Source organism: Dendropsophus ebraccatus, chromosome 1, assembly GCF_027789765.1.
Source record: "Dendropsophus ebraccatus isolate aDenEbr1 chromosome 1, aDenEbr1.pat, whole genome shotgun sequence".
Taxonomy (NCBI): Eukaryota; Metazoa; Chordata; class Amphibia; order Anura; family Hylidae; genus Dendropsophus; species Dendropsophus ebraccatus.
The window spans coordinates 230483287-230508218 of NC_091454.1; the positions used below are offsets into that span (position 1 = coordinate 230483287).

A 24932-nucleotide genomic window follows, 5' to 3' on the forward strand; every position below is an offset into this window, starting at 1 on the left:
TGTGTTACCCTACTGGAGGAGAGAACTGTGAAGACCTGTGTACTACCTTGGCGTGTCTGAGTAGTGTCTTGGATACCTGGAAGAGAAAAGAACAAAATAATAAAAGCAAACATACATGGGGAGCTCCCTTTCATACCACTCAATCACACACACAAGCACTCCACAGGCCAAACACACGAAAAGGTATCCAAGGTGCGATATGTATGGACAAGTGTGAAGGTTAGGTATGACTATGTGTGATAACTACTGTGTTGGGACAAGACAGAGGTGAACAAATACTGGAAACACAAGGAAGGGAAACACAAGGGACAACAAATACTGCGAGGTCTTGAGGAGAACTGGCTCACATGAATCTGAATGAAACCTGTGAGAAATCTGAATGAAAATCTGAGAAAAATCTGAATACAAACTGGCTCAACTAAATCTTTCCAGCTATAGATATGATAATAATACACAATAATGAGACTGGATGAGACAATACACTCCTACATAAACTGGACTTTCTCTGAGGTATATATATATACTGACTTCTCTTACTCAGAGGAGGAGCTATCTGTCTTAGACACTGGAAAATATACTGTTTTACAAAAGAGGCGCTCTACTCTGAGGCAATCTATGTAACCTTGTGCTTACTCAGAGGAGGAAATACAAAGACTTCGATAACACTGGAATGCAATAGTACAATAAGTGCAATAATGAAATAAGTGCAATAATACCCTGTGTGGAACACACAATCACAGGAAAGTGCATTAGGAAGGAATGGGTTAAGTGTCTCTGTTAGGTAGAGTCTCTTTTAGGCAATTAGAACATCGTCCATGTAAAAGGCTCTGGGACAGGCACTAGAGAACCTTTTGTTACTGTAAGTGTCCATCAGCTCATGGCTGGTTAGTACAGGGAACTTGGTCAGGAGGACCAGGCACGAACCTTGAACGTTGCAGGAACTGGAACAAAACAGTTAGACAACAAAAACAGTTTAAGGGCTCTGGTCTTTGTAGCGGATACTTAGCAGAAATGTCCTGGAGGACCCTGAGTAGGCTTCTTCTTTTTCTTCTTCCACGGATAGCGATAGCGTGAAGGGCCTGGAGCAGAAGCATCACTGGATGCCGTAGTGACTACAATGCTGGGCGTCACCGTGGTGATAGGAGAGATGATGGGGGCCACATGATAGGTGACGGTCGTGGTAGAAGAGGCAGCCTTAGCCACAGCAGTGGGGGCAGTAGAGGGGACTGCGTTAGTAGACGGGCCCGCTGTAGTGGAAGCTGCAGGAGTAGCGCTAGGCATAGCGGTGGCAGCTGTAGTGGCAGGCGACAGGGCAGCGAGGGCCTGCTGAATGTCCTCGATCAGCTGCATAATCTTAGGCCCCGGCCCGAGCATCCATTGCGGCAGGGGCGGCGAATCACGCCCTGGAGGTTGCCACAGACCCGGGGATATGAAGGCCTTAGCAGAGTTCTCCCCTTTAGGGCCAGGGACTGAGGACAGAGGAGTCGGTCCACTTACAATCTGTTCGCTGTCCGGTGATGAGGACCCTCCGGTACAAGAAGCGAGGTCAGCGGTGCTGGAGTGACCGGGTCCCGGAGAAATGCTGGTCTCAGGTATGGGCCCCTCATTCTGATCAGCAGAGGCCGGGATGAAGGCCCGGCGAAGACTTCCGTCGTCCGACGGGGCAGCGGCCCAGCTGGTGTCCCTGTAGGATGGGAGCGGTGCTAGCAGGCAGGCAGGATTGCTCTCCGGCAGCTCTGGCATCACTGGTGCTGCGGCTGCAGGCAAACGTTTCTCAGGGGCCGCCATCTTGTCACGCTCTGGCCGGAACTTGTAGCAGGAATGGGAGGAGCGCCAGGCTGGAGGATCAGGTTCCAGAATCTGCACAGCAACAGTGACGTCATCCGGCCCAGGCAGCCAATCAGGAGCAGTCAATGGAACGTCTATGGCGCCGGACGATTCCCGCGCTTTGGCAGCATGGCTGTTAACCCCCTCCTCTCCGGGGTATGGCGCAGCCAGAAATTGAAGAAGACGGCGGCCATCTTGTGTACTGTTTAGGGCCCGAAACACCTCAATCAACCCCATAGTAATCGGCAAAGTCTCTGGGGGGGCAACAGTACAGTTCTGGGGGCACTGACAGTTGGCACAACACAGTCTGTATCCTGTTCGTGACGCCAAAAATGCGATGCCCTGGCCCCTGGGGGCCACTTCCGCAGTGCTGGTGTTATGAGCGGGCAATGACCGGGGCAGCTGCAGGGGTTATACTTGTCACGGTATAGGCCTGAGGGCGGCACAGCTGTAGGGCCGGTCTGTGGAATCTGCGGGTGATGATGGGCATGCGATTCTTCGCTGCACTTAGTCAGGGCACCAGTTAGTGGACACCAATGCCAGGGTTCAGTAACAGCTGTTTTATTATAGATGAGGTAACTAGTAGCAACAGTTCTGTCCGGATGCAACCGGGTATATAGCAGGCTTTGACAAATAAAGCAGGAGTGGTGCTGCATAGGCTGTGAGAATACGTGCCGGATGATGGGAGTAGGAGTATGAGAGGAATAGCGTTGCTGGGTGGATTAGCTTGAGAATAATACTTGCTGTGAATCCTTGCAGCGATGAGGAGAGATAACGGAATGACACCCAGATGAGAGAGAAGAATCCGGACACTTGAGCAGGCAGATACAGCCGAAGACTTGAATACAGCAGAGCACCTGATCCACACTTCTAGTGGTGAAGTGGGAGCTGCAGAGAAGAAGCCCAACTCCTCTGAGGCAGGAGAGGGACGACACACATCCTCCTTGCTTGGAAGCAGGGGGAAGACTAACTTGTTAGGAGGAAGTGGGAGGTCACATGGTTGCTCCTGGCCAGAGCTAGTCGGCCATTGGAGGAACCATGGTTACAGGTCACGTGATCAACAGCCTTGCATACCACTGTACAATGCAATAATACACTGGAATAAATGAGAATACACATGAGAATGCACATTACCAGAGAATACTAGGGGAAAACCAGCAGCAGTTGCAGTGCAAACACTTACCAGAACAGGCATGGACACAGCAAGAGAAATGGCCATAATAGGAGTAGTAGTCTGCATGTTCTGGGACACTGCACTACTATATTAGAGCACAGAGGGGGCCCGGCTGCTATATTAGGGCACAGAAGGGGGCCCGGCTGCTATATTAGGGCACAGAGGGGGCCCGGCTGCTATATTAGGGCACAGAGGGGGCCCGGCTGCTATATTAGGGCACAGAAGGGGCCCGGCTGCTATGTTAGGGCACAGAGGGGGCCCAGCTATTATATTAGGGCACAGAGGGATCCTGGCTGCTATTTTAGGGCACAGAGGGGGCCCGGCTACTATATTAGGGCACAGAGGGGGGCCAGCTATTATATTAGGGCACAGAGGGGGCCCAGCTGCTATATTAGGGCACAGAAGGGGCCCGGCTGCTATTTTAGGGCACAGAAGGGGCCCAGATTCTATATTAGGGCACAGAGGGGGCCCAGCTATTATATTAGGGCACAGAGGGATCCTGGCTGTTATATTAGGGCACAGAGGGGGCCCGGCTGTTATATTAGGGCACAGAGGGACCTAAATTCTACCCCTGTGTTTCCCCCGAAAATAAGACCTAGTGGACGTTTTGCTGATTTGCTAAAAATAAGGCCTCCAACGAAAGTAAGAAGTTTTTGTTTGGAAGCATGGCCGCCGCACAGAACACCAGGGCATGCAGCTGGGATTCTTCTTAGCCCGCCACATTATCCCCGACCTTAACAGTCCATTGCAGAGCAGCTGCATGAAGGACATGAAGAACGTCACCTGCCGCCAACCTCGATGTTCCCTTCCGCGACCATCACTTGTAAATGTGTGGGTAATGCATCAAGAGACTCACCGCCTGCCGCCATCCCCATTGTCCCCTACCGCCAGGTGTAGAGCTGCACATGGTCTGCTGTTATACTGCCACTATACCATACACTGTCCCTGGTGTGCTGTACAAGTGTGCTGTGGTGAGCTCCCCCTGGTGACCAGAAGTCACCACACCGTACGCTCTGTCCCTGCTGTACTGTACGAGTGTGAGGTGGTGAGCTCCCCCTGGTGACACCATACCATACACGGTCCCTGCTGTGCTGTATGAGTGTGCTATGATGAGCTCCCCCAATGGCTGGAAGCCGCCATACTGTAAGTTGTCCCTGCTGTGCTGTACGAGTGTATTGTGGTGAGCTCCCCCTGGTGTCCAGAAACCGTCATATCGTACGCTCTGTCCCTACTGTATGAGTGTATTGTGGTGAGCTCCCCCTGGTGGCCGGAAGTCACCATACCGTAAACTGTCCCTGCTGTGCTGTACGAGTGTGCTGTGGTGAGCTCGCCTTGGTGGGTGTAACCTGCCATACCTTATGCTGTCCCTGCTGTGCTGTACCTGGGTGCTGAGCTCCCCTGCTGTGCATGTAACATGTGAATTCTTCTTCAAGGAAAATAAGACATCCTCTGAAAATAAGACCTAGCACATCTATGGGAACAAAAATGTAATAATGTATTATCTTGTTTTCGGAAAAACCCAATATTTGATGGCCCAACTACTACATGGGAGCACAAAGTGATTACAGTGTGCAGAAGTACAGACGGGCGAGAGCTGTCCCTGTATAGAGGGGATGATGGTACTGGAGGAGGAGCCTAAAATGTTTGTTTAGCAGTTCCTGTAAAGCGTTGTGACCAGGAGAAGTCTTCATGATGGGCGGGACAGATGGAGAAGGGAAAAGTGAGAGAAGACGCCCCCTGTGAGTCACTGGATGTAGCCTTGTTAAGGTTTTCACTGAAAATTATACTAGTCTAGTCTAGTCTATACCATAAAGGAATCACAGAATAAAACTAAAATATAACTTTTATTAGATAATGTCTAAAATACCTCGTCTAGGCAAATACACACAAACATATAGAAAAATACCAAAATTATCGTCAGGATATTTACTGACAACAAGAAAACCAAGTTGCCGGGGATGAGAGGTCCGCACACCAGAAAAATAAATCTGCACTCGGGAGACCCTGATGTATGTATGTCCCGGTCCGTGTGTGGCCAAAGGAGGGAAGGGATAATTAGTAGGGTGTTAGGTGGAGGTTAGTGGGACCTATCTCCGCCCTACAAGTCCGTTCCCTCACTCGCCCTGCCCTAGGCAGAGTGATGGCACTGATAGGTGCGGCCCCATGCAGGAACCTATCCTTAGCTCCTGTTCATACCCTGCGATAAAGAGGGGGGGCTAGCTGTCTCACTGTCTAACTGTTTGTACTAGTGAGGCACGGGTCCTACACTGGATATATACACAGTTAAAAATGTATTAGTTAGTATACAAAAATTGTCATGTAGAGAGCCATTTAGTGAGACACGCAAAAAAGGAAAAGCTCAATAGTACATGTCCATACCCCCCAGGGTGCATAGGGATAGCCCAGGGTCATGGATATCAGACCCTGCGCCAGTATGTTATATGGTGCGTGTAGTGGTGTATATACCAGTCTGTCAATAGACACTATGACACAGCCCTCAATACAGTTAACCCTGCAACTGGTTACTATAAATATAGTTATGTATAAAGATGACTCGAAAGACGATGGAAACAATCACCAAGTGCCGGTAAATTGATAATACCAAAAGTAACTGTGTGCTGCGGTGAACAACTTATATTTAAGCAGCAGATGTCAAAGATATCCAATCAACCACAACACAGTCCAAAGTATTATACCACACTTGTTCCAGCCAGATAATTAGGGGTTAATGCACATTTCCATGCAGCTGTCACCTATCCGGAGAGTGACATAGATGGCCCAACACGGGGGTATGTAATGTAGCCGTTCCTGCGCAGTCGGCACTCGTATACAGTATACAGTATACACAAAACACCAGCAATATAGGCTAAAGAACTTTAAGAGGGACAGATATAACAAGGATGTATAGTCATCTGTCCCCCCACACGAGTGGTCTCAACGCGTTTCATTTCCTTAATTCGTCAGGAGACCTGGTGTAGGAAAGATAACTGCTGTCTATAGTCCTCATGATGAATGCGGCTGGTATCGCCATGATGTCCATGGACAGTGTGTCATAGTGTCTATTGACAGACTGGTAAATACACCACTACACGCACCATATAACATACTGGCGCAGGGTCTGATATCCATGACCCTGGGCTATCCCTATGCACCCTGGGGGGTATGGACATGTACTATTGAGCTTTTCCTTTTTTGCGTGTCTCACTAAATGGCTCTTTACATGACAATTTTTTTATACTAACTAATACATTTTTAACTGTGTATATATCCAGTGTAGGACCCGTGCCTCACTAGTACAAACAGTTAGACAGGGCTTTTGTATGAGTGAGACAGTTAGCTCCCCCTCTTTATCGCAGGGTATGAACAGGAGCTAAGGATAGGTTCCTGCATGGGGCCGCACCTATCAGTGCCATCACTCTGCCTAGGGCAGGGCGAGTGAGGGAACGGACTTGTAGGACGGAGATAGGTCCCACTAACCTCCACCTAACACCCTACTAATTACCCCTTCCCTCCTTTGGCCACACACGGACCGGGACATACATACATCAGGGTCTCCCGAGTGCAGATTTATTTTTCTGGTGTGCGGACCTCTCATCCCCGGCAACTTGGTTTTCTTGTTGTCAGTAAATATCCTGACGATAATTTTGGTATTTTTCTATATGTTTGTGTGTATTTGCCTAGACAAGGTATTTTAGACATTATCTAATAAAAGTTATATTTAATTTTATTCTGTGATTCCTTTGTTAAGGTTTTGGTTTGCCCAACTTTGCTTTACCATTGCCCAGCTCGCGTGCCTGGAGGTAAGCGTGGCCCCGGCCCCTGGATGACATCACTGCTATAATGTAATGACATGTGATCACAGCCCCGGCCCCTGGATGACATCACTGCTATAATGTAATGACATGTGATCACAGCCCCGCCCCTGAATGACATCACTGCTATAATGTAATGACATGTGATCACAGCCCCGCCCCTGAATGACATCACTGCTATAATGTAATGACATGTGATCACAGCCCCGCCCCTGAATGACATCACTGCTATAATGTAATGACATGTGATCACAGCCCCGCCCCTGAATGACATCACTGCTATAATGTAATGACATGTGATCACAGCCCCGGCCCCTGGATGACATCACTGCTATAATGTAATGACATGTGATCACAGCTCCGCCCCTGAATGACATCACTGCTATAATGTAATGACATGTGATCACAGCCCCGGCCCCTGGATGACATCACTGCTATAATGTAATGACATGTGATCACAGCCCCGCCCCTGAATGACATCACTGCTATAATGTAATGACATGTGATCACAGCCCTGCCCCTGAATGACATCACTGCTATAATGTAATGACATGTGATCACAGCCCCGCCCCTGAATGACATCACTGCTATAATGTAATGACATGTGATCACAGCCCCGCCCCTGAATGACATCACTGCTATAATGTAATGACATGTGATCACAGCCCCGGCCCCTGGATGACATCACTGCTATAATGTAATGACATGTGATCACAGCCCCGCCCCTGAATGACATCACTGCTATAATGTAATGACATGTGATCACAGCCCCGCCCCTGAATGACATCACTGCTATAATGTAACAGCCCCGCCCCTGAATGACATCACTGCTATAATGTAATGACATGTGATCACAGCCCCGCCCCTGAATGACATCACTGATATAGAAACATAGAAGATTGTCGGCAGAAAAAGACCCCTGGGTCCATCTAGTCGCCCTTTTAGCATTTCCTTCTTATTATCTTAGGATAGATGTATGTATATACCAGGCAGGTAGATTTACCAACCACCTCTGCTGGAAGTTTCCTCCAAGTATCTACTACTCTTTCAGTAAAGAAATATTTTCTCACGTCGATTCTGATATTTCCCCAACTAACCTCTCACTATCTCCTCTCGTTCTTGCGTTCAGTTTTTTACTAAAAACATTTCCTCCCTCCTGAACCTTATTTAGTCCTTTAACATAAAGGTTTCCATCCTGTCCTCCCGTTCCCTTCTTCCTCCTGTAACATATATAAAGGTTTCCATCATGTCCCCCCTTTCCCTTCTCCCTCCTGTAACATATATAAAGGTTTCCATCATGTCCCCCCTTTCCCTTCTCCCTCCTGTAACATATATAAAGGTTTCCATCATGTCCCCCCTTTCCCTTCTTCCTCCTGTAACATATATAAAGGTTTCCATCATGTCCTCTTTTTCCCTTCTTCCTTCTGTAACATATATAAAGGTTTCCATCATGTCCTCCCTTTCCCTTCTTCCTCCTGTAACATATATAAAGGTTTCCATCATGTCCCCCCTTTCCCTTCTTCCTCCTGTAACATATATAAAGGTTTCCATCATGTCCTCCCTTTCCCTTCTTCCTCCTGTAACATATATAAAGGTTTCCATCATGTCCTCCTTTTCCCTTCTTCCTCCTGTAACATATATAAAGGTTTCCATCATGTCCTCCCTTTCCCTTCTTCCTCCTGTAACATATATAAAGGTTTCCATCATGTACTCCCTTTCCCTTCTTCCTCCTGTAACATATATAAAGATTTCCATCATGTCCTCCCTTTCCCTTCTTCCTCCTATAACATATATAAAGGTTTCCATCATGTCTCTCCTTTCCCTTCTTCCTCCTGTAACATATTACATATATAAAGGTTTCCATCATGTCCCTCCCTTTCCCTTCTTCCTCCTGTAACATATATAAAGGTTTCCATCATGTCCCCCCTTTCCCTTCTTCCTCTTGTAACATATATAAAGGTTTCTATCATGTCCTCCCTTTCCCTTCTTCCTCCTGTAACATATATAAAGGTTTCCATCATGTCCCTCCCTTTCCCTTCTTCCTCCTGTAACATATATAAAGGTTTCCATCATGTCCTCCCTTTCCCTTCTTCCTCCTGTAACATATATAAAGGTTTCCATCATGTCCTCCTTTCCCTTCTTCCTCCTGTAACATATATAAAGGTTTCCATCATGTCCCCACTTTCCCTTCTTCCTCCTGTAACATATATAAAGGTTTCCATCATGTCCTCCCTTTCCCTTCTTCCTCCTGTAACATATATAAAGGTTTCCATCATGTCCTCCTTTCCCTTCTTCCTCCTGTAACATATATAAAGGTTTCCATCATGTCCTCCCTTTCCCTTCTTCCTCCTGTAACATATATAAAGGTTTCCATCATGTCCTCCCTTTCCCTTCTTCCTCCTGTAACATATATAAAGGTTTCCATCATGTCCCCCCTTTCCCTTCTTCCTCCTGTAACATATATAAAGGTTTCCATCATGCCCTCCCTTTCCCTTCTTCCCCCGGTAACATATATAAAGGTTTCCATCATGCCCTCCCTTTCCCTTCTTCCCCCGGTAACATATATAAAGGTTTCCATCATGTCCTCCCTGACTGCCGGTAACCCTTTGTGTAGAACATGAGATAAAACCCAAATTAACGGCTTACTTTTCTTATGAACCAATGTTGAGGTACTAATAACAATAACAGGCAAGACGTAAAGCTACTTTTAATGCGTGGGGGAAGGCCACAGCTTGTTTATTATAAACTAAATTTATCAACCATGTGTACAAAAATGGGAGGGAGGACCATGCGCAGTGTCTTCTTGCGAGGCTACCTGCATGCCAGGTGGGCATGTCCTCGTTGGTCTGTCAAGGTGCCTCGCCGACCCTTCATCGTCCCCCATGGCAAGGTCCTTCCCGCCACCATAGGTGAGCTGTGAACCCCCCTACACTGCGCACCTACCCCCACTGGCCAGAGTGAACAGGGCTCTCTCAATGGCATCTTTCAGGCCTGATAGAAAAATGTCTAGCCCTATATTATTTAAATGGACACCGTCCTGCTACATTAAATGCTGGTTGTTCCCTTGCAACTGCCTGTGTCTTATTACTATGCCACCTTTTGATTGGACAAAACGGAAAACTCTGGTGTTCAAAATCGGCCTGGCTCTTTCCATAGCCCCGGGGTTCCTGGCCCCATTCCAGACGACCCTAGGCACTATTTCTGACCATACTAAGATGACATCGCTGAAGAAGTCAGACATGCGTAACAAATCTGATCTGATAACTGATATCAACTCTGCCAATCGAATGGAACAAAGATCATTGCCCCCTGCATGAATCAATAAAACTACGGGGCCCTGAACTAGTTTACTAATGGCCACGACTTCCGACAATACCCGCAGCCATTTCAACCCTCCAACTCCACGCCAGGAGACATCAGCCTGAGAGAAGCCTAAGTCGAGTCCTCCGGGACGGCAAGAAGCCCTCTGTGCGGTTATATGGATGTATGAGTGTCCTACTATCCAAACTGCTGGCCGATGTTGACCTGGAATCAGAAAAACATATTAGTAAGAGAGCAAGTTCGGATGCACATAGCTCTTATAGCTATCCGAAGCCCACCTCCCTATCCGTTTGACCAAATCCCCAGGCATGCCTAGCGCATCTGCCACTGTGGCCGCTCCTATTCCAAAGGAGTGCGTGCCAAACTCTGCAGGATTGTCTCCCACCGAAACCAAACTTTTCTTGAACATTGCACTGAACTGAAACTTCGTTACTAGGGACCCGTCGGCATGGACCAAGAATTGTGATGAGGGGTCAGATAATGTAAAGGGAGGTAACAGCTGTTTGTAATCATCCACAATGCCGACTGGGCAATATGGGCCTTGCAAACGGAATACGGACAACCATGCGCCATTTAAATAGATGTCCGTCTTGCATTTTCTGATAAAAATTCTTAAAGAATCCGACAGGATTACTACGCCAGAAACCCGCAGCCCCGGGGGCGCTACCAGTTCGCCCACTCTTAACGCTCCGAAGAAGGCCAAGCTAAAGGAGGCAAGGCAAGGCTTCTAACAATTAGCACAACAAGGTAAAGGATTTTGGCCTTCTAGTGTCCTTCTTGATTACCTCTTTTTTTCATCCCCTCAAAACCAGGTGTGTAGCTAAATCCTTAGTAGGATCAGCGAAGCCCCATAAACGTAGCATAAGCGAGACACTGGCCAATCTTTTCCTGGCTACAGCAGCCAAAACTCCCTCCGCTCTAAGCTTAGCCAGATATGCCCATGTGACAGACTTACAAACATGAGGGGTCAACCAAACCTGATTCTCCGCACATCCCAGCCATTCCGCCCAGGCCTTACCATGACTGGACCAAGTCGCCTCCGACAGGGATCCCTGTAGCAGTGGCCTCAACTGTTCTCCACCAGGCCCCAGAGGAAAACTGGGCATGTCTCTCCTTCTTGCGCTGCCCGTGGATGTAGATCCCTGAAAAGATTCCACTGAAAACGGGAAAGAGAGTCAGCCAAATTATTCTCCACGTTTGGAACATGTTTCGCTCTAAAAACTATGTTATACTGTTAACACTTTAGCACTAAACATCTCAAAAGGGCTAATACCATCAACAATGAAGACGTCAAGTTATTTATGGTGTGGACCACACTCATGTTGTCCGTCCAAAAATGGATCCTCCTGTTTTCCATAGAGGCCGCCCATAACTCGAGGGCAACAACAATGGGAAACAATTCCAGGAGCGTCATGTTCTTAGTCAGTCCCCTCTGCTGCCGCGACTGAGACCAAGGTCCGGAAGACCAGCGGTCTGCAAAAATCGCACTGTACCCATGGCTGCCAGCCGCGTCAGTGAAAAGCTGCAAGTCTTGGTTTTCCAGCTCCGCCTCTCTAAAACAGGAAATACCCTCATACTCCTGCAGGAAAATGCACCATGTTCTCAAATCCTCCTTTAATGGAGCTGTTAAACGAATAAAATGAGACTGGTGTCTAACACCGGCTGTCGCCATGGACAGCCAACGGGAGAAGACCCATCCCATGGGCATTATCCTGCAGGCAAATAAGAGGAGGCCAAGGAAGGACTGCAACTGTCAACCTAACTTTACAAACTTGAAGGCATTTTTCGGGAGGCAGGGCAACCAGCATACCCTCTGTGTCAATCTGAACCCCCAAAAACAACAAAGAGGTAGTGGGACCCTCCGTTTTCTCTTTAGCCACCGGTACGCCAAACTTTGCTATGAAAAACCTGAATGTGGTTATGATGCGAGCAAAAACATCTGAACCTGCCGGGGCGACAAAAAGGAAGTCGTCGAGATACCGATGGAAAACCCGATTCAAACCTGACCACCCATTCAAGGAAAGAAGAAAACATCTCAAAATAGCGACAGGAAATCGAGCATCCCATCAGTAAACACATGTCAACATAAATGTGTCCGTTTAACTGGCAACCTAAAAGATGGAAACAATCGTCGGGAAGGACAAATGCTGGATCGGCCGAAACTTTCCCGGCTCCTTCTTTAGAACTAGGCCCAAAGGGGAGAAACGCAAATGCCCCATGGGGGGCTCCAAGAAAGGGCCAGCCATGCGCCTGAGGGCAACTTCTTTGTGCAGCTTGTCCTGGGCCTCCCTGAGATTGTCCCTAATGGACCTAAGATTCTCAACAAATTGTAAACTTGAACTGTGTGTATGAGGAATGTAAAAACCTTCTGTAAACCCATCAGTGAGGAGCTCTGCTTCCCGTCTCATGGGGTACAGCCCTAGCCAAGGGAGCATCTTTGAGACGTTTACCGGCGTCCTCAGTGATTTAACCCCTGAAATTTTTCCTCTCTTAAAGCAATGAAGGGCAGAGTGAGCACCCCCACAGATGGAGCATTCATGCTTAAAACGACACGAGGCGAAGAAGCAGCAATGGCCCTCATTGAAGAGCCAGCAGGCCCCAGACCTACTGTTGGCTGCTCCCACTGAGGGGCCACTCGGAGCAGCCAAGGATTGAAAGGGTCGTCGTTGTTGGGATAACATCAGCTGAATCCACACATCCGTTGTTTAAGTAGGCCAACCCACTTCAGGCGGTAACGCCGAACGCCTCCTAAACTCCTCGTCATACCTCCACCATGCCGTGCCCCCGTGTAATTTGTAAGCAGAATGTATTGTGTCTAAATATATAAACAACTCAGCAGCTTTTGATGAATATTTGGAACATAAAATACAGGACAAAGTAGAAAAGGCCTGTAACCAATTTCCAAAAGTTTTAGCCACTCTTGGCTTTTTATCCTCGACCTTCTCAAACCGTTTCTCCTTATCCACGGTTAACTGGTCCGCAGATATCAAGGACCAAATATCAATATACAGTACTCATTTGTAAGTATTTTGTCACATATTTCACTAGATAGATGTGTGCCCAAAGGTGCCACGCCACAAAAATATGCCCGAAAAACCAACCGGCGCAACCTGAGAAGATACCTCTGCTGGGGTAGATGCGCAAGATCTGTCTGGGGCAGTCTGCCTTTTGACACCTGTTCCAACACATTATGTAAAATAGACATAACCTCATTATCAGCAGAATTGACAACCTGTGGAGAACTAGACCACGCCCAAAGGCAGGATAACTCACCGTCAGACAGTCGCACGGGAGCCGGACCTGCAAAGTAGTCGAAGGCTGTGGAACCACTGGTACGGCAGGGGCAACCATGGACCCCTGGGAGGAGGAACACTCAAGCCCAGGCCCACCGATGTTTCGCCTTGAACGTTCGCGACCACGGTCCCTGGGGTGAGAGTGTCGTCTTCTAGTAGACTCCACCGATGAAGAGCAGGAAGATGAGGAGGATTGCCTATGCGACCTACGGAATCACTTCTTGCAGCGTCCATGGTCACCTGTGCCTCTGTGGGATGACCTATGGAAACTGGCCCTGGAGTGCACTGGGGAGTGCCTTTGCCTCTTGCAGCCGGCAGTGGAGGCAGAACTGACCGAGGATGGAGATGAGGAGAAGTTGCGCGCGCTACTACCGCGCCTGCTGCGCCTCTGCGCACTATTCCCTATTGCCCTAGGACGGGGAGTAAAATCCCTGGGAGAGGTCCTGGGGTGAAGCTCAGGCACTGGCTATGCATCAAAGAATTCTGATGCAGAGCTATCTTCTGCAGAATCCTCAGGAGGGGCAACTTCTGCAAGATCAGGGCACCGCCCGGTCAACAGGCAGGGGAACAGCACTAACCAGGGGAGCAAGCCAAGCGACCCCTTCCAGCCTGATCCGGTCCTGAAGACGGGCCAACACCTCGTCACCCTTGGCCATGGTTGCAGGTCAGAAGATGATCTTCTCTGCTGCCGGACACTGGACGAGTGGCACGTGACTTCCGGCTCTGCTCTAAAGTAAGTCCCGGCGGGCCCGCCCTCCCACCAATCCCAATACATTACCTGCCCATATTCTTACCCGTGGTGCTCCCCTTGCTCCCCGGTCCCGTCAGTCAAAGGCATTGACTGCTTATGTAGCGTCAATGCCCCATTCCCTTCTTCCTCCTGTAACATATATAAAGGTTTCCATCATGTCCTCCCTTTCCCTTCTTCCTCCTGTAACATATATAAAGGTTTCCATCATGTCCCCCCTTTCCCTTCTTCCTCCTGTAACATATATAAAGGATTTATCATTTCCTCCCTTTCCCTTCTTCTTCCTGTAACATATATAAAGGTTTCCATCATGTCCTCCCTTTCCCTTCTTCCTCCTGTAACATATATAAAGGTTTCCATCATGTCCTCCCTTTCCCTTCTTCCCCCCTGTAACATATATAAAGGTTTCCATCATGTCCTCCCTTTCCCTTCTTCCTCCTGTAACATATATAAAGGTTTCCATCATGTCTTCTCTTTCCCTTCTTCCTCCTGTAACATATATAAAGGTTTCCATCATGTCTTCTATTTCCCTTCTTCCTCTGTAACATATATAAAGGTTTCCATCATGTCTTCTCTTTCCCTTCTTCCTCTGTAACATATATAAAGGATTCCATCATGTCCTCCCTTTCCCTTCTTCCTCCTGTAACATATATAAAGGTTTCCATCATGTCCTTCCTTTCCCTTCTTCCTCCTGTAACATATATAAAGGTTTCCATCATGTCTTCTCTTTCCCTTCTTCCTCCTGTAACATATATAAAGGTTTCCATCATGTCCTCCCTTTCCCTTCTTCCTCCTGTAACATATAGAAAGGTTTCCATCATGTCCTCCCTTTCCCTTCTTCCTCCTGTAACATATATAAAGGTTTCCATCATGTCCTCCCTTTCCCTTCTTCCTCCTGTAACATATATAAAGGTTTCCATCATGTCTTCTCTTTCCCTTCTTCCTCCTGTAACATATATAAAGGTTTCCATCATGTCTTCTCTTTCCCTTCTTCCTCCTGTAACATATATAAAGGTTTCCATCATGTCCCCCCTTTCCCTTCTTCCTCCTGTAACATATATAAAGGTTTCCATCATGTCCCCCCTTTCCCTTCTTCCTTCTGTAACATATATAAAGGTTTCCATCATGTCCTCCCTTTCCCTTCTTCCTCCTGTAACATATATAAAGGTTTCCATCATGTCCCCCCTTTCCCTTCTTCTTCCTGTAACATATATAAAGGTTTCCATCATGTCCTCCCTTTCCCTTCTTCCTCCTGTAACATATATAAAGGTTTCCATCATGTCCTCCCTTTCCCTTCTTCCCCCCTGTAACATATATAAAGGTTTCCATCATGTCCTCCCTTTCCCTTCTTCCTCCTGTAACATATATAAAGGTTTCCATCATGTCTTCTCTTTCCCTTCTTCCTCCTGTAACATATATAAAGGTTTCCATCATGTCTTCTCTTTCCCTTCTTCCTCTGTAACATATATAAAGGATTCCATCATGTCCTCCCTTTCCCTTCTTCCTCCTGTAACATATATAAAGGTTTCCATCATGTCCTCCCTTTCCCTTCTTCCTCCTGTAACATATATAAAGGTTTCCATCATGTCTTCTCTTTCCCTTCTTCCTCCTGTAACATATATAAAGGTTTCCATCATGTCTTCTATTTCCCTTCTTCCTCTGTAACATATATAAAGGTTTCCATCATGTCTTCTCTTTCCCTTCTTCCTCTGTAACATATATAAAGGATTCCATCATGTCCTCCCTTTCCCTTCTTCCTCCTGTAACATATATAAAGGTTTCCATCATGTCTTCTCTTTCCCTTCTTCCTCCTGTAACATATATAAAGGTTTCCATCATGTCTTCTCTTTCCCTTCTTCCTCCTGTAACATATATAAAGGTTTCCATCATGTCCCCCCTTTCCCTTCTTCCTCCTGTAACATATATAAAGGTTTCCATCATGTCTTCTTTCCCTTCTTCCTCTGTAACATATATAAAGGTTTCCATCATGTACCCCCTTTCCCTTCTTCCTCCTGTAACATATATAAAGGTTTCCATCATGTCCTCCCTTTCCCTTCTTCCCCCTGTAACATATATAAAGGTTTCCATCATGTCCTCCCTTTCCCTTCTTCCTCCTGTAACATATATAAAGGTTTCCATCATGTCCTCCTTCCCCTTCTTCCTCCTGTAACATATATAAAGGTTTCCATCATGTCTTCCCTTTCCATTCTTCCTCCTGTAACATATATAAAGGTTTCCATCATGTCCTCTCTTTCCCTTCTTCCTCCTGTAACATATATAAAGGTTTCCATCATGTCTTCCCTTTCCCTTCTTCCTCCTGTAACATATATAAAGGTTTCCATCATGTCCCCCCTTTCCCTTCTTCCCTCCTGTAACATATATAAAGGTTTCCATCATGTCCTCTCTTTCCCTTCTTCCTCCTGTAACATATATAAAGGTTTCCATCAAGTCTTCCCTTTCCCTTCTTCCTCCTGTAACATATATAAAGGTTTCCATCATGTCCTCCCTTTCCCTTCTTCCTCCTGTAACATATATATACTATTTGATCGAATAGTACGCAATTCGAGGTATTTGGCCGTGGTCGAATATCCATGCTAAAACGTGGAAAAAATTCGAGTCGCCCTCCCACATCCCCTGGCGCTTTTTTCCAGCCAATAAAAATGCAGGGGGAGGGACAGGCACTAGGAGTAGGCAGGACTTAAAAAAATACTGTATACTATAATTGTTGGATAATACCTTTTATCTTGCTACTACAAATTTGCGCAGTCTGCGTGCACTAAAGGCGCCGACCAGCCGTTTATTTCTATTGTTTTAAAAACAATTCTATATCGAGTATACGGCTGTATATGAAACAAGTTGTCCGAGTATTTTTTCCATTATACAAAGCAGTTATATTGTGTTTGGAGTCTATAGTTGATAGTCTGTGATAGTGGCGTAATACTGAAAGTGTATATATATATGTGTAATATATACATGTATGCAATTCATATCACTGGCTGGGCAATATATAACGCTGCAAACAATTGTATTTCACAAGTGTACTGAATAAACAAGAAACATACACTAATATTACATACCACCTAATACGCAGGCAAGTACCGCTAGACCAAAAGGTACACTTCTACTTTACATTTATCTACCCAGGCATGCTTCCCCCTGCTGTCCTATATGTACACAGGCATGCTTCCCCTGCTGTCCTATATACACCCAGGCATGCTTCCCCTGCTGTCCTATATGTACCCAGGCATGCTTCCCCTGCTGTCCTATATGTACCCAGGCATGCTTCCCCTGCTGTCCTATATGTACCCAGGCATGCTTCCCCTGCTGTCCTTTATGTACCCAGGCATGCTTCCCCTGCTGTCCTATATGTACCCAGGCATGCTTCCCCTGCTGTCCTATATGTACCCAGGCATGCTTCCCCTGCTGTCCTATATGTACCCAGGTATGCTTCCCCCTCCTGTCCTATATGTACCCAGGCATGCTTCCCCTGCTGTCCTATATGTACCCAGGCATGCTTCCCCTGCTGTCCCATATGTACCCAGGCATGCTTCCCCTGCTGTCCTATATGTACCCAGGCATGCTTCCCCTGCTGTCCTATATACACCCAGGCATGCTTCCCCTGCTGTCCTATATGTACCCAGGCATGCTTCCCCTGCTGTCCTATATACACCCAGGCATGCTTCCCCTGCTGTCCTATATGTACCCAGGCATGCTTCCCCTGCTGTCCTATATGTACCCAGGCATGCTTCCCCTGCTGTCCTATATGTACCCAGGCATGCTTCCCCTGCTGTCCTATATGTACCCAGGCATGCTTCCCCTGCTGTCCTATATACACCCAGGCATGCTTCCCCTGCTGTCCTATATGTACCCAGGCATGCTTCCCCTGCTGTCCTATATGTACCCAGGCATGCTTCCCCTGCTGTCCTATATGTACCCAGGCACGCTTCCCCTGCTGTCCTATATGTACCCAGGCATGCTTCCCCTGCTGTCCTATATACACCCGGGCATGCTTCCCCTGCTGTCCTATATGTACCCAGGCATGCTTCCCCTGCTGTCCTATATGTACCCAGGCATGCTTCCCCTGCTGTCCTATATGTACCCAGGCATGCTTCCCCGCTGTCCTATATGTACCCAGGCATGCTTCCCCAGCTGTCCTATATGTACCCAGGCATGCTTCCCCTGCTGTCCTATATGTACCCAGGCATGCTTCCCCTGCTGTCCTATATGTACCCAGGCATGCTTCCCCTGCTGTCCTATATGTACCCTGGCATGCTTCCCCTGCTGTCCTATATGTACCCAGGCATGCTTCCTCTGCTGTTCTATATACACCCAGGCATGCTTCCCCTGCTGTCCTATATACACCCAGGCATGCTTCCCCTGCTGTCCTATATGTACCCAGGCATGCTTCCCCTGCTGTCCTTTATGTACCCAGGCATGCTTCCCCTGCTGTCCTATATTCACCCAGGCATGCTTCCCCTGCTGTCCTATATGTACCCAGGCATGCTTCCCCTGCTGTCCTATATGTACCCAGGCATGCTTCCCCTGCTGTCCTATATGTACCCAGGCATGCTTCCCCTGCTGTCCTATATACACCCAGGCATGCTTCCCCTGCTGTCCTATATGTACCCAGGCATGCTTCCCCTGCTGTCCTATATGTACCCAGGCATGCTTCCCCTGCTGTCCTATATACACCCAGGCATGCTTCCCCTGCTGTCCTATATGTACCCAGGCATGCTTCCCCTGCTGTCCTATATGTACCCAGGCATGCTTCCCCCGCTGTCCTATATGTACCCAGGCATGCTTCCCCTGCTGTCCCATATGTACCCAGGCATGCTTCCCCTGTTGTCCTATATGTACCCAGGCATGCTTCCCCTGCTGTCCTATATACACCCAGGCATGCTTCCCCTGCTGTCCTATATACACCCAGGCATGCTTCCCCTGCTGTCCCATATGTACCCAGGCATGCTTCCCCTGCTGTCCTATATACACCCAGGCATGCTTCCCCTGCTGTCCTATATGTACCCAGGCATGCTTCCCCTGCTGTCCTATATGTACCCAGGCATGCTTCCCCTGCTGTCCCATATTCATCCAGAGGTGTTGGCATCATTTGCTGAGGTTTCATTGGGCACTTGGTGACCTCCTAGTGGTCAAATCTTGATTTTCAAGTCCCAAGGACTTTTCTCCCATAGACTATAATGGGATTCAATAATCGATCGAATAGTCGAATATCGGGAGCTATTCGAATCGAATCCAATCGAAACGAATATTTCACTATTCGCTGATCTCTAAAATATATATATATATACAGCCCGGCATACAAGGAGCCATGCGGAGCAGTCTATGTTGGAGGGGGGCCATAGGGAGCAGTCTATGTTAGAGGGGGGCCATGGGGAGCAGTCTATGTTAGAGGGGGGCCATGCGGAGTAGTCTATTTTAGAGGGGGGGCCATGAAAAGCAGTCTATGTTAAAGGGGGGCCATGAGGAGCAGTCTGAGGGGGCCATGGGGAGCAGTCTATGTTAGACGGGGGCTATAAGGAGCAGTCTATGTTAAAGGGGGGCCATGAGGAGCAGTCTATGTTAAAGGGGGGCCATGAGGAGCAGTCTATGTTAGAGGGGGGCCATGTGGAGCAGTCTATGTTAGAGGGGGGCCATGTGGAGCAGTCTATGTTAGAGGGGGGCCATGTGGAGCAGTCTATGTTAGAGGGGGGCCATGTGGAGCAGTCTATGTTAGAGGGGGGCCATGTGGAGCAGTCTATGTTAGAGGGGGGCCATGTGGAGCAGTCTATGTTAGAGGGGGGCCATGTGGAGCAGTCTATGTTAGAGGGGGGCCATGTGGAGCAGTCTATGTTAGAGGGGGGCCATGCGGAGCAGTCTATGTTAGAGGGGGGCCATGGGGAGAAGTCTATGTGAGAGGGGGCCATGGGGAGCAGTCTGTGTTAGAGGGGGGCCATGGGGAGCAGTCTGTGTTAGAGGGGGGCCATGGGGAGCAGTCTGTGGAGGGTGTTATTTCGGTGTGAATCACTTTGTGTATCCTTCAGTATCAGTGGGCGCTGCTCTGGTTATGGGATCACCCCTCACTCACAGAGCCTGGTGATAAGTATACACACAATGTCGCCTACAAGGGCTGTAGAGGGGCTGAGCGACGAGGCATCCAGTGTACACACAGGAACCCCCAGTATTATATAGGCCATACAGACACCATCACCCTGGTGCCATAGGGGGCGCTGCTGCCATCACTAGCATCATACAAACTGTCCTGTATACATAGAAATTAAGGGGGACACTTCCATCACTTGATATTCTGGTGTTCTGACCAGGGGGTCTGACCCTTCCCTGTGGCGCCAGGAGGCTGCAGACACCAGACTGGCGCACGGGGTGTTTATCAGGGATGGCTGGCAGCACAGACCAGTGTCCTCATCCTATTTACACATGGAAGTGGCGGCTGCGGCCAGCGTGGACTTTGCTTTATTTAGACATACTGGGAGAGCGCGGTGCAGGAAGGTGAAGAGACAGGTGAGTGGCGGTGGTAAATGTTCATTGTAGGTGTGGGCACATATATATGTAGGCAGGGGCATAACTAGGGGATCTTCCGGGGCAGATGGCCCTAATGTCTGGTGCCGGGGGGAAGGGCAATAGGCTACAATGATGGCAGCAAACTCAGAACCTTTACCCAAGGGTGGAAGGAATCCCAGCTACCAGTCCCAGACCTATTTCCAGTAAGTAGATGATAGATGCCCATGTAAGTAGGTAGGTACCCCAGGAGGTAGATTACAGATGCCCATGTAAGTAGGTAGGTACCCCAGGAGGTAGAACATAGATGCCCCTGTAAGTAGGTAGGTACCCCAGGAGGTAGATTACAGATGCCCATGTAAGTAGGTAGGTACCCCAGGAGGTAGAACATAGATGCCCCTGTAAGTAGGTAGGTTCCCCCAGGGGGTACCTTATAGATGCCCCTGTAAGTAGGAAGGTACCCCAGGAGGTAGATTACAGATGCCCTGTAAGTAGGTAGGTACCCCAGTAAGTAGAACATAGATGCCCCTGTAAGTAGGTAGGTACCCCAGGAGGTAGATTATAGATGCCCATGTAAGTAGGTAGGTACCCCAGGAGGTAGATTATAGATGCCCTGTAAGTAGGTAGGTACCCCAGGAGGTAGATTATAGATGCCCCTGTAAGTAGGTAAGTACCCCAGTAAGTAGAATATAGATGCCCCTGTAAGTAGGAAGGTACCCCAGGAGGTAGATTACAAATGCCCTGTAAGTAGGTAGGTACCCCAGTAAGTAGAACATAGATGCCCCTGTAAGTAGGTAGGTACCCCAGGAGGTAGATTATAGATGCCCTGTAAGTAGGTAGGTACCCCAGGAGGTAGATTATAGATGCCCTGTAAGTAGGTAGGTACCCCAGGAGGTAGATTAAGTAGGTAGGTACCCCAGGAGGTGATAGATACTCTGAGCTCGTTAATAGTAGATAAATTATAGATTGTAGTTATTATAGTACCTCTGTCCGTCCATATACACCAGGGGTACTCAACAACTTTTAGTGAGGGGCCACTTACCGAGGTCTATTGTCAGGTGAAGGTCCGAGCTGAACATCAGCATTTTTTCTCTTTCACAGCCCTTGGAAATTAGGTACAATGGGGGTGACTGCCCTGGTAGTGTATAGCCCCCCTGTGCGCTATCCCCCAGTAGTATATAGCCCCCCTGTGCGCTATCCCCCAGTAGTATATAGCCCCCCTGTGCGCTATCCCCCAGTAGTATATAGCCCCCCTGTGCGCTATCCCCCAGTAGTATATAGCCCCCCTGTGGGCTCTCCCCCAGTAGTATATAGCCCCCCTGTGGGCTCTCCCCCAGTAGTATATAGCCCCCCTGTGGGCTCTCCCCCAGTAGTATATAGCCCCCCTGTGGGCTCTCCCCCAGTAGTATATAGCCCCCCTGTGGGCTCTCCCCCAGTAGTATATAGCCCCCCTGTGGGCTCTCCCCCAGTAGTATATAGCCCCCCTGTGGGCTCTCCCCCAGTAGTATATAGCCCCCCTGTGGGCTCTCCCCCAGTAGTATATAGCCCCCCTGTGGGCTCTCCCCCAGTAGTATATACAGTGGCGTAACTAGAAATGGCTGGGCCCCATAGCAAACTTTTGATTGGGGCCCCCCACCCCCCGACCGACCACTACACCATCAAAACACCCAGATCTACAAAGGCTCTGTACTCCATATAAATTACAGTGCAGTTATATTAAGTAACTCACAGGGGATGTCTTCTCTCATCGAAGTTCTTCCCTTTTCATCTTCTTCTCCATCCGTCCTGGGCCGTTATGAGAACTTTTTGGAGCCACGAATCCACAGAATCTGCCAGACAGACATATTAGGCTCCTCACACTGGCACCATCCTCATCTCAACCAACTGCACATCTGTATTGGCCCCTTTAAGCCCTCTTTCAGTGGGTAGCCCTGACTGTAGTATATGAATATATATATATCCCTTATAGTATATGCCCCCCTCTGTGTAGACACCTTATAGATGGTCCCTTGTTCAGTCTTCCATATATGTGGCCCCCATGTGCATGTATGTGTAATACCTATACATAGTAGATGACAACCTCTGTGCATCACCTATGTCAGGGATAAGGAACCTCGGCTCTCCAGCTGTTGCAAAACTACAACTCCCATCATGCCTGGATAGCCAAAGCTAAAGCTGTAGTTTTGCAACAGCTGGAGAGCCAAGATTACCTCTGTGTAGTCCCCTTATAGATGACCCCTCTGTGTAGTCCACTATAGTAGATGCCCCCTGTGTAGTTTCCCTTATAGATGGCCCCTTTGTTGTTCCCCTTAAGATCCATCCCCCATATAGATAGCCTCCTTATGTTGCCATACCCCCATATAGCACATAGCCCCCAGTGTTATCCATACCCCCATATAGCACATAGCCCCAGTGTTGTCCATACCCCCATATAGCACATAGCCCCCAGTGTTGTCCATACCCCCATATAGCACATAGCCCCCAGTGTTATCCATACCCCCATATAGCACATAGCCCCCAGTGTTGTCCATACCCTCATATAGCACATAGCCCCCAGTGTTATCCATACCCTCATATAGCACATAGCCCCCAGTGTTATCCATTCCCCCATATAGCACATAGCCCCCAGTGTTATCCATACCCCCATATAACACATAGCCCCCAGTGTTGTCCAGCTCCCCCATATAGCACATAGCCCCCAGTGTTATCCATACCCCCATATAGCACATAGCCCCCAGTGTTATCCATTCCCCCATATAGCACATAGCCCCCAGTGTTGTCCATACCCCCATATAGCACATAGCCCCCAGTGTTATCCATTCCCCCATAGAGCACATAGCCCCCAGTGTTATCCATACCCCCATATAGCACATAGCCCCCAGTGTTATCCATTCCCCCATAGAGCACATAGCCCCCAGTGTTCTCCATACCCTCATATAGCACATAGCCCCAGTGTTGTCCATACCCCCATATAGCACATAGCCCCCAGTGTTGTCCATACCCTCATATAGCACATAGCCCCCAGTGTTATCCATTCCCCCATATAGCACATAGCCCCCAGTGTTATCCATACCCTCATATAGCACATAGCCCCCTGTGTTGTCCATACCCTCATATAGCACATAGCCCCCAGTGTTGTCCAGCTCCCCCATATAGCACATAGCCCCCAGTGTTATCCATTCCCCCATATAGCACATAGCCCCCAGTGTTGTCCATACCCTCATATAGCACATAGCCCCCAGTGTTATCCAGCTCCCCCATATAGCACATAGCCCCCAGTGTTATCCATTCCCCCATATAGCACATAGCCCCCAGTGTTATCCATACCCCCATATAACACATAGCCCCCAGTGTTATCCATACCCCCATATAGCACATAGCCCCCAGTGTTGTCCAGCTCCCCCATATAGCACATAGCCCCCAGTGTTATCCATTCCCCCATATAGCACATAGCCCCCAGTGTTATCCATACCCCCATATAGCACATAGCCCCCAGTGTTGTCCAGCTCCCCCATATAGCACATAGCCCCCAGTGTTGTCTAGCTCCCCCATATAGCACATAGCCCCCAGTGTTGTCTAGCTCCCCCATATAGCACATAGCCCCCAGTGTTGTCTAGCTCCCCCATATAGCACATAGCCCCCAGTGTTGTCCAGCTCCCCCATATAGCACATAGCCCCCAGTGTTGTCCAGCTCCCCCATATAGCACATAGCCCCCAGTGTTGTCCCCTCTGATAAAAAGAAACAAAACACAACTAACCTAACCACACGCTCCCCCGTCGGTCGCCGGTCCCCTCTTCTCTCTTCCTCCGCCCGATGAGCAGCTCCCTGCTGAAGTCCCGGGCAGCGGCATCACTCAGCTCAGTGTGCGCCACGGCAGCTGGGACTTCCGGTACAGGAAGCGCAAATCGGAAGTCCCAGCCGCCGCGGCGCACTGAGCTCAGTGATGCCGCTGCCCGGGACTTCAGCAGGGAGCTGCTCATCGGGCGGGGGCCGGGACGAAACTTTGTGATCGCAAGCAAAACGCTGCTTGCGGTCACAAGAGTGATTGACTGCATGGGAAGCCTATGGCTTCCCGCGCGGTCAATCGCAACACTGAACACCTGCTCGGCCCCCGGGTGCTTCAGGCGGTCAGCTCCGGGGGGCCCAGGCCACGGGCCCCCTGAAGCCAGGTGCCCCGTAGCGGCCGCTACGGCGGTAGGTCCGCCCCTGAGTATATAGCCCCCCTGTGCGCTCTCCCCCTGTAGTA

General features: G+C 48.7%; 1 protein-coding gene across 2 annotated transcripts in view; it reads left to right on the plus strand.

The window, feature by feature from the left end:
- Positions 1-20623: 20623 nt before the first annotated feature.
- Positions 20624-24932, plus strand: part of TFR2 (transferrin receptor 2) — a 104830-nt gene continuing 100521 nt past the window's right edge. The window contains exon 1 of one of the 2 annotated variants that reach the window (XM_069950105.1): positions 20624-20688. The gene's annotated coding sequence lies outside the window, so the exon portion shown is untranslated. Of the gene's footprint in view, positions 20689-20798; positions 20892-24932 lie in introns of those variants that run through there. The other variant, XM_069950110.1, reaches the window with a different exon arrangement.